At 41.3% G+C, this 16,442-nt stretch overlaps 1 protein-coding gene across 25 annotated transcripts in view; it reads left to right on the top strand.

Annotated features, from left to right (window-relative positions):
* Nucleotides 1-16,442, top strand: part of sox1a (SRY-box transcription factor 1a) — a 76,173-nt gene that overhangs the window by 25,345 nt on the left and 34,386 nt on the right. For 10 of the 25 annotated variants that reach the window (XR_006844718.1, XR_006844719.1, XR_006844715.1 and 7 more), the window contains exons 2-3: nt 6,394-6,502; nt 7,422-7,617. The exons of 5 other annotated variants lie outside the window; for them this stretch is intronic. The gene's annotated coding sequence lies outside the window, so the exon portion shown is untranslated. Of the gene's footprint in view, nt 1-6,393; nt 6,503-7,421; nt 7,618-7,728; nt 8,302-16,018; nt 16,079-16,442 lie in introns of those variants that run through there. 10 more of the 25 variants (XR_006844723.1, XR_006844721.1, XM_046404462.1 and 7 more) reach the window with 6 other exon arrangements.

Below are 16,442 nucleotides of genomic sequence, written 5' to 3'. Positions count from 1 at the left end.
GCATCTAGTGTGACCTTACTTGTTTTATGGTGTTTCTGCAACTGATAACACACAGGTTTAGCTAATGGTGCTTAAAGGTGCTTATCGCTTCTTTGCTAATCTGGTTAGTGAGACTCATTCACAAAGGTGGGAGATTTATTGTGGCAGAACCTCCCTTACACACACACATGCAGTGAGGATGTGGGTTTAAAACTGTCCCCATTTTCTAAGTGATGTATACTAAAACCATGAGGCTAGTCCAGGTGCTTGGCCCATTCTCTGACATTTACTAGGCTGGTACAAGGACGTACCCTTTCCCTTCCCCTCCTCTTCCTCCCATTCCTCCCAGTTAATCAGACTGGTGTGAAAAGGAGGCTGATAAGCCCATTGTCTGGCTGACAATGTCTTGGTGATAGGCCCGTAGTGGCCAACTGGATGGTGCTCTGTCCCCTTTCCTCCTGCATCAACCCATCCCATATTTCCTTGCCCTGAACCCCTCTGTCCTCACCCCTCCTCTCTCCTCACCCCTTTATCAACCCTTCTTCACCCTTTTCTCAAAACTCTCTTACCCCCCCTTCGCCTTTGCCATGCCTGCACCTCTCCCTCCCTGCAGCCCCGTGCTTTCCCTCCCTGACCCTTCTCCTCTCTCCCCTCTCTGTGCTCACCCTTCCCTCTTCACCATTGAACGGTGCAGAGCCACCAGAGGGAACTCATTAGTGCACTGCTCCCAGGTTAATTGGCTAGCTCAAAGAAAAGGACTGAGAAAGAAGAAATGAATGAGAAGAACACCCACTCTGTCCAGGGAGAAAAGGGAATCGACCTGTGTGTTTCTCACGCTGGCAGCTCCTCTAAACAGTGATGCAGCTGCTGTCAGGCCAGATGTGATCTTCTCTCACTGATTAGTGCTGCAGTCCTGCTAACTGTGCATGCAAAGGGCCAAGGACTTGGCCTCTATTGTTGGATTTATCTACAATGAAACTATGTAACAAATCTGTAAGGCGCCCCATGCGACAGGTTCATATTTCTCTAAGAAAGGAAAAACGATAACATCAAGCTGAATTGAAAGTGTTATCTGTTGGCTATCTGGATGAGTCTATGCAGAGATGGTGGCTGTGGGCTCGCGCGTGACCATACAGACACATGTCCATGAGAGTGCACAGCATGGCCCTCCATGTCCCGAGAAACAGAGGAAAATGACTCTTGAGGGACTGTGTTGTAGGAGTGGTGCTTATGACAATACCAGGAGTGTGTGAGTGGAGTCTGGAGTGCTGTCCACTCTTTAATTAACCCACGCCGCTTCCTGTCACCTTGGGCAACCAGCACATGGCAGCCAATAAACGACATGTCAAAACAGTAATAAATAAATCAAGATTTCATTTTATTCATTGTGGAAGATGGCAGGGATAGTGCAAAGTGGTTGAGAAATCATTATCGTATCATATAGTATGCAAAACTAACGACAATATAATCAGACTGATTAAATGTTATATGTTATACATTCTTCATAAAACCTCTGCAATTAAATAACAAATTTTGCTTTGTTTTTAATGTCAGATTTTTAATTACAGCTAGGAATTTCAACAGCAGACATTTGCTCACAATATCGAATTATTACCAAATCCGAACTGATGTTTTTGTCCGAGAGGACATTTTCTTCCCCAGACATCCACAATGGGAGGAATCTGGGGTTCAGTTCAAATCTTCATTATCCCACAAGAGGAAATTCTTGAGTGGCAAAGCAGCATAAAAACTTAAAAGTATTAATACAAATACAATAAGATAACAAGACAACTAAAGACATTAGAAGTGCTACACTGGCAATACAGGATACAATAAATGATTCATGTGATATTGTAGCAATATAAGTAGGAACAAGACAAAGTCCTAACCTGTGCAAGCAGACAAGAGCCATTTCATACTGTATCAGAATTAAGAGCATTTATTTCACATGTGGTAAATAGAAACTAGAACCTGTCGCACTTAGTTTTTGAAAACCTTTTTCTGACAGGGTGACAAGGCAGGAGATTGTCAGTTTCTTTAAAGAGAGAACGGTCCTTATCTGGTATGATGAATTTAGCTTTCTCTGTCAATTTTTTGGCTAAAATGTCTGGCAATGAGAGCCGCTCCTCACCAGCGAGTTGACTTGCCATCTTTCGGTATCGCACGTTTGAAGTCCCATGACAGCAAAACTGCGAGACGGTCGGAAATGACTCATTTAAACATTTAACCTCAGGTGAAAATATATTCTTTGTTGTCCCATGTTGCATGTTGGTTCTTTTATATATGCGAATTACCAGCCTCTCTCTATCACCCTCTATCACCTGAGCTGCACCTAGTGTTTCGATTATATATACAAACCTTGTTGAAGGAGGTTCATGAGTTTCAACATTATGGAGGAATTCGGTGTAGTGAGTGGGGGTTATGGTTAGACAAAGTGCTGGCAGGAGGACACAGGAGGCCTGAGTTGAGAATAAACAAGACGCGTCTCCTTCTCTTTTCTCCTCTCTTTCTCTCCGGTGAGATGATAACAGGATCAGTGGTTCGCTGGGCTTCAGCCAGCACAGGGATCACATTCATATGAGAGGGGTTGAGACTCTCTCCAGATTGGCTGCTGCACCTGACACAGAGTGAGGAGGGGTGGGGTTGGGGTGGGGGTGGATTAGCAGTAGGGATAGCAACAGCACTAGTCACAAGCTCATCTTTTGCACGTCTTCGCTTCTCCTCTGGATCTGGCCTCGGTTTGTTGGACATCACTCCTTGTACACCCCCCCCCCCCACACACACACACACACACCATCACCACCACCACCAACACATACACACACACACACACACACACACACACACACACCACGCACTAACCTCCCCCCCTTGCCTTTTCAGCTGGGAGAGAGAAAGCAAAAAGCAAGACGGGGGGGCACTGCATAGATTCACTGCCATTGTGTGTCAATCATTCTGTCTGACTCTATGTGTGTGTGTGTGTGTGTGAGTGAGTGTGAGAGAGAGAGAGAGAGAGAGAGAGAGAGAGAGAGAGACACCTTGCCTCCAGTGATTAGCTCTGTCAATGCTGGGCTCTTGCTGCTTACAGAATAATACAGTAAGGCCTTGAGGAGCAGGAGGGTGAGGAGAGGAAGGTTGTCTGCCTATAGGCCTGCCGGCTCAGCAGTCAATGGTTTCTGTTATTGTGTGGGTGCTTGCGCTTGTGGTTATGGTTATATGTGGGTGTGTGTGTCTGTGTGTGTATGAGAGAGAGGGGCTGCATTTGTTCAACTGTCTTCTGGACTAACTGTGTGTGAGAGCGTATTTTCTGAGGTGAATTCAAGCTGAGTTGCTTGGTTTTGTTAGCCGACGCATGAAATAAGAAGTGGATGTCTGAGACTCAAAGCCTCCGGACGTAAAAAGAAAATAACAATTAATACAGCGAGATCTTTCACACACACAAGATATTCCTTCAACTGCTGGTCAGTTAGCGGCATGCACCCTTCCTCTCTCTCCTTGTCTCTCTTTTTATTCTGTAGTCCCTTGCTCTCCGTCTTCCTCAGACACACACACACACACACACATCTTTTTTGCTCATGTCATAAGTGGGTGTGCAGAGTATTGCCTTGAGCTGCAGATGAACATGAAATAAACACAAACTAGGGTAGTGACAGTTTTAAATCGGCTTTAGATCACTATGAAAGGTAAAGGATTAGGATGCTTTTTCCAGTCCTGAGGAGATAGGACACAGTCTTGGAGGAGAGCCCACTCCTCTCAGTCAGCCCACTGTGGGCCGGGTGTCTATCTTCTAATCTTCTAAAGCACTCTTACACCATTTGCATGTAGTATGGCCTACATAGTTTGTGTATGCCTGTCTGTATAGGCTGTGATTAAAGAAATGGATCTTTTACACAGTGATGGAAGAATATTTTTTTGTGTGACAGTATCACCCTGTTTATGTTTCATTATTACCTCACTATATACATTACAAATTGTCCACCGGGGGCTGTATTTTTATTTATTTTTTTTGAACACTTTGTAATGCAGTTTGTTTTTAATACAGCACATTTAAGGTTATTTTTCTTTCATTAGTTTGAAGCTTTTAGATTTGATGTTACAGCCAGTTTAAGATGCTTTAGTGTGGCCTTCAAATTTTACATTATTTCACAAATAACACTCCCAGTCTTTTTAATTTTATGAAATAGCTTTAAATCTCAGTATTTTTCACTAAAGACACCTATTATTTTTTTACGATTGATAACATTTAGATTTTGAACCAATTGTCATGCAAAAAGAAGACAAACTTTTTGTTGGTGCGTTAATAAACACGGATATTAATACGATTAATATCATTTAATGCATGTTTAGTCAGTATGTTTTGCTGTTTAATTGTTAATGTGCAGCCTGTAGTGCAGGCCGCGCACTCGTCTTTTGATTACCGCGGGTTTTGTCACCTTTTTTTCCCAACCAAACCAGGCATGAAACCGTCCCGGGAAGACGTTTTTTTTTTTTTTAATAATTTTATTTGTCCTTATAATGCTTTTCTCTCGTTTTCCCTTTCGAGTGCACGGAGGGAACTCGCAACAAAATCAAATTAAATTTCCTATTGAAAATGTTGCTGGGTCTTTTGTGTGAATCTAATTATTCTCCTCCATCAGGACGGTCCACAGGGTAATTAGTCACTTCTCACCAAAGTCCTCCCTGCATCCTCAGATTCTTATCGCCATAACTCTGACATTTTAAAAGAGACGTTTTTGTCTCTTTTATGATCGTCTGGAGTTTTTTATTATTATTATTATTCCTTTGCGTGCGCTTATTTTTAAGCCGTTTGGTGATGCAGAGTGCGCGTAAATAACCACTGCTTTCCCAAAACGCGCCTACATTTCAATTGTGTCGTTTTGAAGGGTAGGAAAAAAAAAAGACGACGTTGCTGCCTGTGTGGGGATCCTGTTTTTGCAGACAAGCAGAAATGTTGCGCCGTGCCAATCAGAGCAATAATGCCGGGCAAAGCTGGGAGGTGAGGAAACAAGCGAAGGAGGAACAGTAGCCTGAAATCAAAAGGAGCAGATGAATAGGTGCTTTAAGGTCCGGCCCGGCGAGAGGTCCGGAGCAGGAGGACAATTCAGCGCCTGCATGGCTCTCAGTCAATTTCAGCACTTGCACTTGGGATAAATTGGTAAATGTGAGTGGCTGTAATAGTGTCCACATTCTCTCTCACAGGAGAAATGAACTGCATGGACACAAATTCTTCTGTCAAACTATATCAAAGCGAAAAAAAAAATAAAATAACTGGACTACAACCTTGAATGTTATAATACTAAGAAAAATCAATACAAAAAAATTATCAGACAGTATACTCCCAACCTCCTATAGAAGTATTAAAGGAATATAGTGATGATTTGATTCGATCAGGCCTCTCCCATAAGTGTTCACTGGTTATTTATTTTTACTTCACGTCCAAACCTTTGTTTACTGATATTTAATTGCCAAAAATCGACTCTGCTGCTGATTGTTGCACAGCATGACATGATTTTTTTTTCTGCAAGCATTTATTTTATTTTTGGTCCTTGTGTTTTCTTCTGTTGTTTTCAAGAGCATTTCTGTTTTAAAAGGTAAAGGCTGTGGAGTGTGGGCTAATAATGTAGTCAGTGATTAGGCAAGGTCACCCCCTGTTTCCAATTTAAAAGACAACTTTTTTTTTTAAAGCACAAAATCGGTTTAATACCCTCTGATGCAGCAGTCCTTGCAGCACCAAGCACCTTTTCAGTAGTTTTGACTTCCTCATTTTTCAGGGCCAAGTATAAATTTTACTTTTCACTTAAATGTTTTTACAGCAGAGTTTTACTTTGACCGCATTGGCTGCTGCAAACCTCCGCTTCTTTAGCCCATGATGCCTTTATCTGCCACCTGTAGGCTGTGACCTTTAGGCAACAGGGGAGTGTACAGCTCCTAAAAAATGTCTGAAATATTTATGTGTATCAAATCTATTATCCAGCCAAATATTCAGAGAACTTGCAGTCTGAGGAAGCAGCTAAAATATCAGAGTCATGTTAAATTATAAGCAAACCACAGACAGTGAGACAAGTAAAACAGGGACACCGGATGGGCAGACAGCAGCGGTCAGATCAGCAGATCATGACTCAATCACACTGACAGCTGGAGCAGTGATGACTTACCAGAAATTAAGATGGGGCGATAACAAAAGCACCCAAAGTGTGTAAGTGTTGTAATACAGAAAGTTTTATATGCCTGTATTTGAGCCTGCAAATATCTGTTTATTTGTGTTTCATACACTATCTGGCAAGTGTTGATAATATGTGATTTTGGTGGTTTTCGAAAGAGAGAATGGTGATGGTGGTGGTGGTGGGGTGGGGGATGAGAAGGAGGGTGTTTTCTAATCAGAGTCACTCTCGTTTTGTTGTCACCTGCTCCCAGACAGACAAAGTGGCATTTCCTGACTGTTCCCATCCCCGTCTGAGTTATCTGACACCCAAAAATACGGCTACGGGGAAGCAGGGAGACGAGGCACCACAGCCTTATCCCGGTAAGGAGATGGCTTCTTATCAGATCAGGCTAGGAAGTTTATTTTATGGAGTAAATCTGTATAGAGGGGATAAAGAAATGACACATCCCTTGCGGACACAAAGGGAGAAGGAGATTAGTCCTCCAGCAGCATATATGGCTTTAGTTCAACCTGACAGGCAGCGGATTGAAAGGTCATGAAATAATAATCCCCCTATTCTTCTGCTCTAATCCTACGAGGGTGTGTTTCACTATGGGAACGTATAGGTTGAGGCTATGTGCTGCAGGGTGGATGTTCATTTTGTGTTGTCACTGTATTTAGATAGGCATCCGACACTGATTTAAATTAATTAGACTAATTATGATTGAAGAGGGATTTTTTTTTTATGATGAATGTCAGTGCCAGTACGCCTGTCTCTGATGTTAGCGGCTTTAGGCTTTTTTTTTTTTTTTTTTTTTTTAGTTTTTGTAATTCGTGTTTGTATATGCTGGAGGTTATTTTTCCCCCCTTTTTTTGTTATCAAATATGTCGAAGGTTAAAGGGACATTGTAAAAATCTCCCATCACTTTCCTCCACCACCTCACACACACATCAAGCATCAGGTGTGAAGCAAACACACACTTCAACCCACTGTGTGTGTAGGCTGCTGTGTGTCTATGCATGTACACGAGAAACGGGGGCAGATTATGCCATTTAGGGAAGTGTGATGTAGCACAATGGATGTGTGTGTGCGTGTGTGTGTGTGTGCACACGTCGGTATGTGTTATGTGTTTGGAGTGTGGTGGGTAGAGAGGTGAAGGGGGTGTGTGTGTGTCGGGGTGGGGGGGTAGAGTCTGCCCAACAGCCTGATAATCAAGCATCGAAAATGAGAGAGAGAAATTCAATGCAAACTAATGTGTTCCACACAATTACTCGATTAATAATTCTTATTCCATTACAGTGCCATGGAGACTCAGAGAAAGAAAGAGAGAGATGGTGGGAGAGAGAGACTTTCAGAAACAGGGATGGAGACGAGGAAGAGGGAGGCGGGAGAGGAGGGAGAGAGAGCACATCAGGCTAAGAGATCTGCAGTGGCTGTATATTTCCCAATGCCTAGTTAAGGCTGCAAGGCAAGGGTCAGGAAACTTAATTATAGCGTAAGTGGATAGAAACTGCGGAATGATAAAGAGAAACATGCAGACAGATTGGAATGGCAAGGACAGGTTTAATACTATATTCTCTTGTCTGCTTCCCTCCCACAATACAAGCCTGGCCTGCAATCACACAGGGAAACAGCCCATATGCCCCGCCTGACAATAACACTAATGCATATCAAAATTACATACTCGACAACTGCAAGGTATTTTGCATGGCCACTATTACTTTCCAATTTTGTGAGTTCAAGAAAATACATATCCCATGTAATGGTGATATCAGAGGAACTTATTTCCATGCTGTGTGTGTCAGAGCTTCAGATAAGCATTCACCTGTGGTCGAACAAGAGTTATTAAACCATATCTACCCTGATGGACCAGCTGAATAAATAATCTCTGTTTTAATTTTTAGGCCTGCCATTAATTCTTCTTTCCCCCCTCTTTATTTATTTTCCTTAATATCTCAAAGTCCAGATTTTTTTAGGGAGCCACATGTGTGTCTTCCACGTGTCTTGATTTGGATTTCAAATCGGTGGGCCTCAATGGGCAGCCTAATACACACCGTCCACTGTGTGAGCTCTGCAATCTATTTGCACTGTATAAGATTTGCATATCTGCAGCTCATGAAGCAAGGCTTTAATTTCCTCCTGCTGGAGATAAACATCACCTTGTTGGAGCAGATGGGTGGAGGCAGGATGGGGTCAATGAAGAAAAAGCAGGACAATGGCACTGGTTCAGGCACTGAATGGCCAGAAGTAATAAAATTGCACAATTTCCATACGGTGGCCAATTTTTTTTTTTTTTTTTTGGTAAATTAGGATCAAATATGATATAAGGAGATTGGATGGTGAGGTGGAAATTGTATTTAGTTTGTTGCATGTTTGTAGCATATATGTGGATACATACAGGACCAAACATGTGACAGAAAGTATATTTCTCATTTGTGAAAATTATTTCAGCTAAGGCTCCTAACTTGGCTATGATGTTAAAGTGACAATATTTCAAGCTAATTCTTTTTAACCACCATCGTATTATATAATGTTTTGGTCAATGTCTGTATTGAATATAATTAATACTCTCTGTATTCTTTTACCTGCTACTGTTGGCATATTGTACTGATCACACTGCGAGAGGTGCCATATTCTCTGAATTAGAGTGTCAACTAAGCACCTTTCTTATGACAATATTAGACACAATGGAAATGATTAATTAGCGTCTGATAGATGGAATTTAATCAGTGTCTGAGGTGGAATTTAGCTCACTTGCAAGGAGTTAAATTGGACGTAAAGCAAGACGAAGTGAACTTTTCTTAATTTTCACTTTAACTTTTAAGATGTGCATTGTGGGAGTTCATGCATTGTTGTACACCATTTGTATTAGAGAGAGGAGACAGAGATGGCAAGAATAGTTTCCGAATACTGAGCAGCTCATGCGGGAATTATGTAAACCTCTTGTTGTTTGGATGTAGAAACCTTGTAATTAAAGTACTTCTACAGGGAATGGTTCCCCCTTCTGCTTCGTGGAGAGTCAGGGCTAGGCTGGAGGTTACAGAGGGTTGGAGGGGGTGGATGAGGTGGAGATGAGAATACTCCCGTCTTTTATTAGCTCCCATTATCTTGCATTTATTTATTTATCAAAGACACCAATACAAATCAGGATCCCAAGTCATGGATTCTGCTAATGACACAGACGAGAGTAATTAATTAAAAGCGGATGCGCATACACACACAAGCGCACGCATTATACATGTGTAGACCCTCATGTAACAAGTTCATCTGATTTTCAAAGACGCCACACGGTCGGATAAGGCGTGAGGAGAGAGGAAAAGGCAAGAAATCTGCATCACAGTGTTAATTTAATCAGACTTCAGTAATACCTCTTCTTCTCCTCTCTCCCCGGGCAGCTTGCAGTTTCTCTGCTAGCTTGAGGAGAAGATGAAGGGAGCTTTCAGCCTCTTAGAAGATGAGGGTTAAAGAACGGAGAGATTAAGGAAGTGAGAGTGCGACTGAAAAGAGGGCTGGGGATTATGTCATCTACAATTGATGCACTCTCTTAATGTACCTTTAAACATGTGCCACTGGGGCCTGCTTTAATAATGTCTATTCACTCATGGTGGGTTGGGGGGGCATTTAAGTATTAACCCAGAAATACTTTGCAACATATGTGTGGCTCATGTATTGAGTGTAGTTATCAGGGTTTATGTCACTTTGATATGTATACGGCATGTGACGAGATCGTCTTTGTCAAAGGAAGTCCATTTCTGCTCAGCTTCCCATACGCTGCCATGCATTGTACTGATCTCCATATCAAAAAAGAGATCCTTTATCGAATGATCATAGGGATAAAATGTGTCTTTATTCCGCGCATTCAGCTCTAGTGAAAATGTTCCTGCAATCTAGTCCAACTTGGACCATGAGCAAAGGATTTATTAAATTGATGGATTCTCCTCTAACCGCTGAATGAATTGTCTCTCAAATTGCTGCTTGTCTCAACAAAATGACAGCGTAGAGTGTGTGTGGAAGATCTGCAGATCTTATCCATAAGAATGTTATGGGGTTAAGTGTACTTGGAGGTGTGTGTGCGCACATACACTTGTCTGAGTGTCTGTACTGTGTGCAACCATTCGATTAAATCCACAGCTATCACTAACTGGATTAGCTGAGTGGACAGCAGAAGTCTATCATTGCTTATTGATTTCCTCAGATTCCCATCAGCCCATCAGGGCAGGACATTCTGTGAGCGGGCCCAGTGGGAATCACTGCTGTTGGCCTGGGTTAACGTACTGTGGCTAACGTATCTGTGATGCTTCAAAGCAGGCACCCATCTTTCCGTGTCAGGAAAAGTCAAATAAGTCAAAGCTATCAGGGGCAACAGATGCTCCCGTCTCTCCTCCCTGTGTGAAAAATACAGTTTGACTCCATCTCAAATGAAACACTCAGGATCAATCTAATCAATGACTCACTAAGATGGTAGTGTTGAGCAAGTGAGTACCTCCTCACATTGCAGAGGATGGAGTATTCCTTTCGCTCCTGTGGTCAGTTGTTTGTCAAATTAAACAATGAAGTCACTGGCATTTTGTCATATCCAAACCCAAATCTCCCCTGCTTGTATGTTACAGTCTGTGTAAACAAATATGCAGCTCAGTATATTTGGTTTGTTGTCCTGCTGTAGATTCACATGGCATAGATTTTTATTTGTAGTTCAGCATCTGATTTCAGCCCATAATTTCACCACCACAACATTAAATGTCATGTCATATGTGATTGAGCCATATTGTAGTTTAATTACTCTCAGTGCTTTATTAGGTGTATTAGGTTTATTAGGTCCAATACAGCTGTTCTGCCATTACAGCTACTTTTAAGACACTTTTTTAAGTTTCTCATATTTGCATATTCCCCCTCATGTAATAGGGAGAACAGAAAATTAGAAATACCTTCCAGTATAGTGGAGTTCAGTACAACACCACCTTTAAAGGCGCAATATTCAGGATTTGTTGGTTGGTGTTTGTAAGGTCTCAGGAATAAAAATATAGAATTGAATTTACACATTTCAGACAATGTCACCAAAAACTGAGCATTATGAGCTTTGCGACCCTAGATGTTGTCCTGTACTGCATTTGATACAGGAACTGAGTCTGAATTTTGTTTTTGTTTTTTTGTTTTTTGTTTGTTTGTTTTTGTTTTGTTCCAGTGGGAAGGGTGGCCTTTTTTTCATTATCAAACATGAAATCATCCTGTTGGTTGTCAAATGCTTCATTGACTGTGATGCAGATAGTGATGAGCAGAAGGTTTGCAGTGGAAATTTTTTGCTAGTAGTTTACAGAAAAGGAGAAAACTGGAACCTTTTTTAACATGCTTCATTTTTTATTTACCCTGAATGATCTTAATCTATGTATAGTTACATGTTTTAGAGACATCACTTCAGCTGTGGTGTAGCTGACTGCATGGCTTCAGACGTATGTAGCCAACATGGGTGCAAACATTTTTGTACAGGACTTCGCAATGTAGTAGGTGACGACACCATTTGAATTCAGTTTGAACCGGGTCTGTGCCTCCTGGAGCCGAGACTGTGTTTGGCAGTTGAGTCCACTGAGGTCCAGTAGTAGATAGGAAATGTCAGGTAGTGATGACATTTTCAGCTCAGTTCATATACAAATATTTTCATATAAGTTTCCCCAGTGACTGTTGATTCTGTTTGCACAGTTAACGAGTGTGAATCAATCAGTCAGCTACACTCCCTTTTTCCCTTGGAACTTTGCTGTCCTTGAACTGAGAAGCACTTCACTTCATCTGTATGCTGCTGGAAGATGCACAGAGAGCCCTGTTTCAACTATTGGTATATTCTCTATGTAAACAACAGGCCAGCCAGTGTTAAGCTGGAGTTTCTCTTAAAATTAGATACAACACACAAATGAGCATCTCCACCAATGCTCAAAGGGAGATTGAGTCAGACTTATAAGGTCAAACATAAGTGGTGATGAGGTTGCATCGACACAGTTGTTTGTCCAAAAGATTTTGTACGCCACATTGAAGCTTATTTGTTAATTGCAACTGTCTTCCTCTTTCACAAATGACTGCGCTATTGTTTCCTTCCTTCAAGAATAAGAGAAGAAGCAGCGATGGTGCACAAGGGCATAGAAGGTGTAGTGTGTCTGTGTGAGAGAGATAGAGAGATACTAACAGAAGATAATAATCTAGGGGAAGCTGTCAGCAGTTCACCCTCGTTGGCTCGGGTGTCAAAGGCTAAAAGAGGTCCACGGAAATTTGTGAAATTAATAATAGTGTTTGTGAAAGGGTGAAAAAAGACGCGCACAAAGAGGTTTAAAAGTGTACCTCTGGATGCAGCTGTGACAAGACCAGAAGAATTAGTTCAATTAAAAGTGGTAATTGCTTTGCTAATTTCTCCTATTAATTTCTCAGACTGTACGAAAGAGTGGGAGCATAATAAGCGAAATGTTTTAACCCTTCGTTGACGTAATTTCTTCTCTCACCACATCCTTACCGATGTCTGCTCTGCTTTTATTTTAATAGCTCATCTCAGCTCTGTACCCCTCATGCACTCACCTTCGTTTCTTTCTCTTGAGCTTCAAAAATGTCTTTGTCTTTTGCTTTTCTCTAAAACTCAAGGATTCTCAAATGATTTTTTTCCATACCGCAAGAAACGATAATTACAACATGGAGTTGATTTAGGTTGTGGTTTTGAAAAAGGTAACATGAGCTGCAAAGATACTGCAGCAATTTTAAATAATGTTCTAACTTTCAAAAAAAGGATAAACCACTTTGTAATATATTTATTGGAGCAGCTTATCAACACCCTTTTGGCAGTGGCTGATGGGCAATAATGGCTGTCATCAAATGTTACAAGACGTTTTAACATTCTATATACAACAACATACTGCATTACATGTAGTAATATATTTTATACAGTCACATAGTGATGTGAGTCTTTCGAGAATGCTCCTTTCATACCCGATCGTGATGCTGTTTACCTGTGCAGTGTTCCTGACAGGTGTTTTAGGAGCAACTTTTTCAGTCTTTTTCAGTCTTGCTCCTGTCCCAACTTTCCTGAAACATGCTGCTGGCAACAAGGTCAGAATAAGAATATGTTAAGTTGATGAGGCAAAACATAAACTTAATGGTTGACCAACATGATGCCTTGCACTTGTTGTGTTCTCAGGATAAATTGGTGGAACACGTCTGGCTTCAGAATCAATTTTGTGGTAAAACCCATCTGTTTTTGTGGAAAATTTCCAACAATTCCCTGGAAAATGGTTGCAAACCTGTGTTTTCCCTGGGATTGAGGCTCTCAGATTTTCAGATCGTGTGGTAATATGTGAAGGCTTTTGCAAATTCAGTCAAAAACAGGCATGTCTCTGCCACCACGCAACAGGATTCCTAACAGAGGTGGACTGGGACAATAATTCAGATTCTGATGTGCGCCATCTTACCTGTGCCTTTTCTCTTTCTCCTGCATGCTCAGGTCACACATAAGGCTAAACAACAGTTAAAATCAGTCCCAGTCCCAAACCAATTAGTAAATTTAAGTACACAAGTCATGACAAACAAAGGACATAAGCTTATTTCTTCGCAAAAAGGAATTCAGTGTCACTTCAAACATGTACTGAAACGCACCAGCTTTTGCGTTCAGCATTCAGCTCGCCAGTGGAAACTGCCTCATCATTCTCACACATTTTGAATGCAGGAAGAGCAGCAGCACATCTTTTTCTCATTAATCTTTATATCATTGTGTTGTGACTGGACATTACTGTTGCAGGGTCAGAGAGGAGGATTTCCCTCAGAATGCTGTCCTCTTTGACTTTGACACATGTCAAAAAAATATTCAGGGAACAAATAAATCTTCTCTGTCGTGGCAGACAAGGTGGTCAGCCACATAATTTGTTCCCATCTAGCTCCAAGTGTGTAGTGTAGGCAGTCCATTGAATTCTCATCCGTCATGGTTAGTTACACGCTTGTCAGCTGCTCTTCCACTGCCCAGCAGTCTAGCCATCACCCCTGACCTGGAAGCATTATATCTAAATCACATTACATGGCCTTGTGTTCTTTATTTGCCTTTTGAAGTCACCAGAGTGAGACATCTGTCCAGCCCTGTTTGAGTTTACTTCCCACTCAGCCGCCACATCTTAATTAGCTGATCTGATTTTCTCTGTGTGTGTGTATGTGTGTGCGCGGGCGCCTTTTGTGCGTGTTTGGGTGTATCTGTGCTTGTGTGTGTTTGACAGTGTGCATCTATGTTTGTGTCGGGAGATAGCGGTTTGTTTGTGGGCTCAGGGTGATTGACAAACTGATGGGAAGATAATATGCTGAGAACGACAACCAAAAGGACCTGGAATTCATTCATTGTGACGATAATGAATCTGAGAGAAAATCCTTGTGTTTGTTCATTAGCTATTGAGGCTGGATGACACAGCCTTCCAGGCACTGTCAGCCACAGATTTCCCTCACTGAAGGATTCTACAGCACCTGAGTCCTTCCTGGCTTATAAGGTTGTAATTAGCACAGCACTGAGAGCTTTGTGGCCCTGAGATGAGCTCCATTTAAAAAAAAAAAAAAAGAAAAGAAAAGAAAAAGAAAGAAAGAAAGAAAAAAAGGTAAAAATAAATTTCTACTTGTTTTTCGATCAATGCAATTTTGCATCCGTTAAGAATCAATGTACAGTGTATTTTACACGTGTCCTCTGTGCACGTGTGTGTGTGAATATGAACTTTCATGTGTGATGCTTAGGCGCATCTATTCATACCCTTTGTGATCTCTGCCTGGAATTTAATGCCAGTGAATGCTTGTCATAATGCCTGTGCCCATATCAAAGGGAAATTGGTTTCCAGTAGTTTTGTGTCCTTGTCAGTACTATTATATGACTGTAACTTACTGTACATACTGCAGTGTATCTTTTCCTTTGACATAGTTTTGACTAAACAGCAAATGGAGGAAGGAAAAGTCGATATAAATTGTACAGCACTGTGAAAAAGGGAGAAATGAGAGGTGGAGGTGGAAGAAAAGACTTGTGTTCTCCATCACTAAGGCCATGGCCCTGCACCCGTAGCTAGAAACATTGTGCCTTAAGTCTCATTTATGCTTTGCTTGGAAACTAATTAGCCGAGCAGTACTCAACCCCTACCGTCTCTGCGCATACAGTCTGTTCACTATGTGTAGTGTTCAAGGTGTGCTATTGCTGCATTACAATGAGTCCACATGGCAACTCCATTACAGTGATTCCACATGACAAGTCAACATTTGTGTGACTCAGGCAATTAGCCTCAAATTTGACAGCTATGTTGCCAGTTTGATTCTGTTCAGAGTCCAAATTTGAAACTTAATAATAAGTCACTAATATGCCAGTTTTAAACCGAGCCGAGTGCAATGGCAAACATAATGAGACGCGGCAATTTCATTTTTTTGCGGTAACCAAGATATTGTGCATGACAGACACATAAACAATGACATAAACAGAGATACTGAGCCACTTTCTGCATTTCGCCACTGCACACAGCATGTTTGACAGCTGATGCGTAAACAGCACTTACATCAGCTGAGGTAGAAACAGCTTCAGGTGGTATCTGAAGGTGCTGGAATATTTTTACATTTTACTACACACTTTTAACCCTCTAACGGTTTAACCCTAATGCTGGCTCATTTGTAGGTAGTGTAACCTTTCACTTAGCTAGTCTTGAATGGTCTACATAGCATCAATTTTATCCCATGGAAATGTGCAGACTAGAATGTGAAAAATATCAGTCTTTTAGTCCGGACAAGAAGATGTAGTAGCTAGAGATAGGATCAGGTTCTTGTAAAGGACGGGTTAAAGTTCTTTAGAGTAAGAGGCTGCTGTTGAAGGAGTAATGTTTGGGCAGTAACCGTGGTTGAAATTCTCACTTTGCTATTTTCAGGTGGTTTTCAACTGGCAGGCTGCATTTGGTTAGGGAGACACATACACTGAAGTTCTACAGGTAGTATAACACTTTCAGTGTGAGTCAGTGAAAAGGATACAGTTGGGTAGCTTGCATGCTATGTGTTGTAATAATACACATTATATATTCGTCATTCACACATGTTTCTACTGTTCATGTCTTTATGTCTTGCTGTACTACATTAAAACTATTAAATGTGAGTCCATGTTGACATTGCAGTCACATGTTTTTGTTTGCCTTGAAAAATCCATGCAGCACATCCTGAAACAAATGAGCAATTGAGACAGTGGACATACAGGTGGTTGTTGGCTTCCATTCAGAAAGAGGTAAAGTACCCATTGGCAAAGTTGTTATTTTATTAAGACATTGCATCACAGCTAAATTAACACGTAGGATAAATGCT

This window comes from Scatophagus argus, chromosome 11 (assembly GCF_020382885.2).
Source record: "Scatophagus argus isolate fScaArg1 chromosome 11, fScaArg1.pri, whole genome shotgun sequence".
Lineage (NCBI taxonomy): Eukaryota > Metazoa > Chordata > Actinopteri > Scatophagidae > Scatophagus > Scatophagus argus.
Note: the sequence above shows the minus strand (reverse complement) of the source record. Positions and strands in the feature narration are given on the sequence as shown.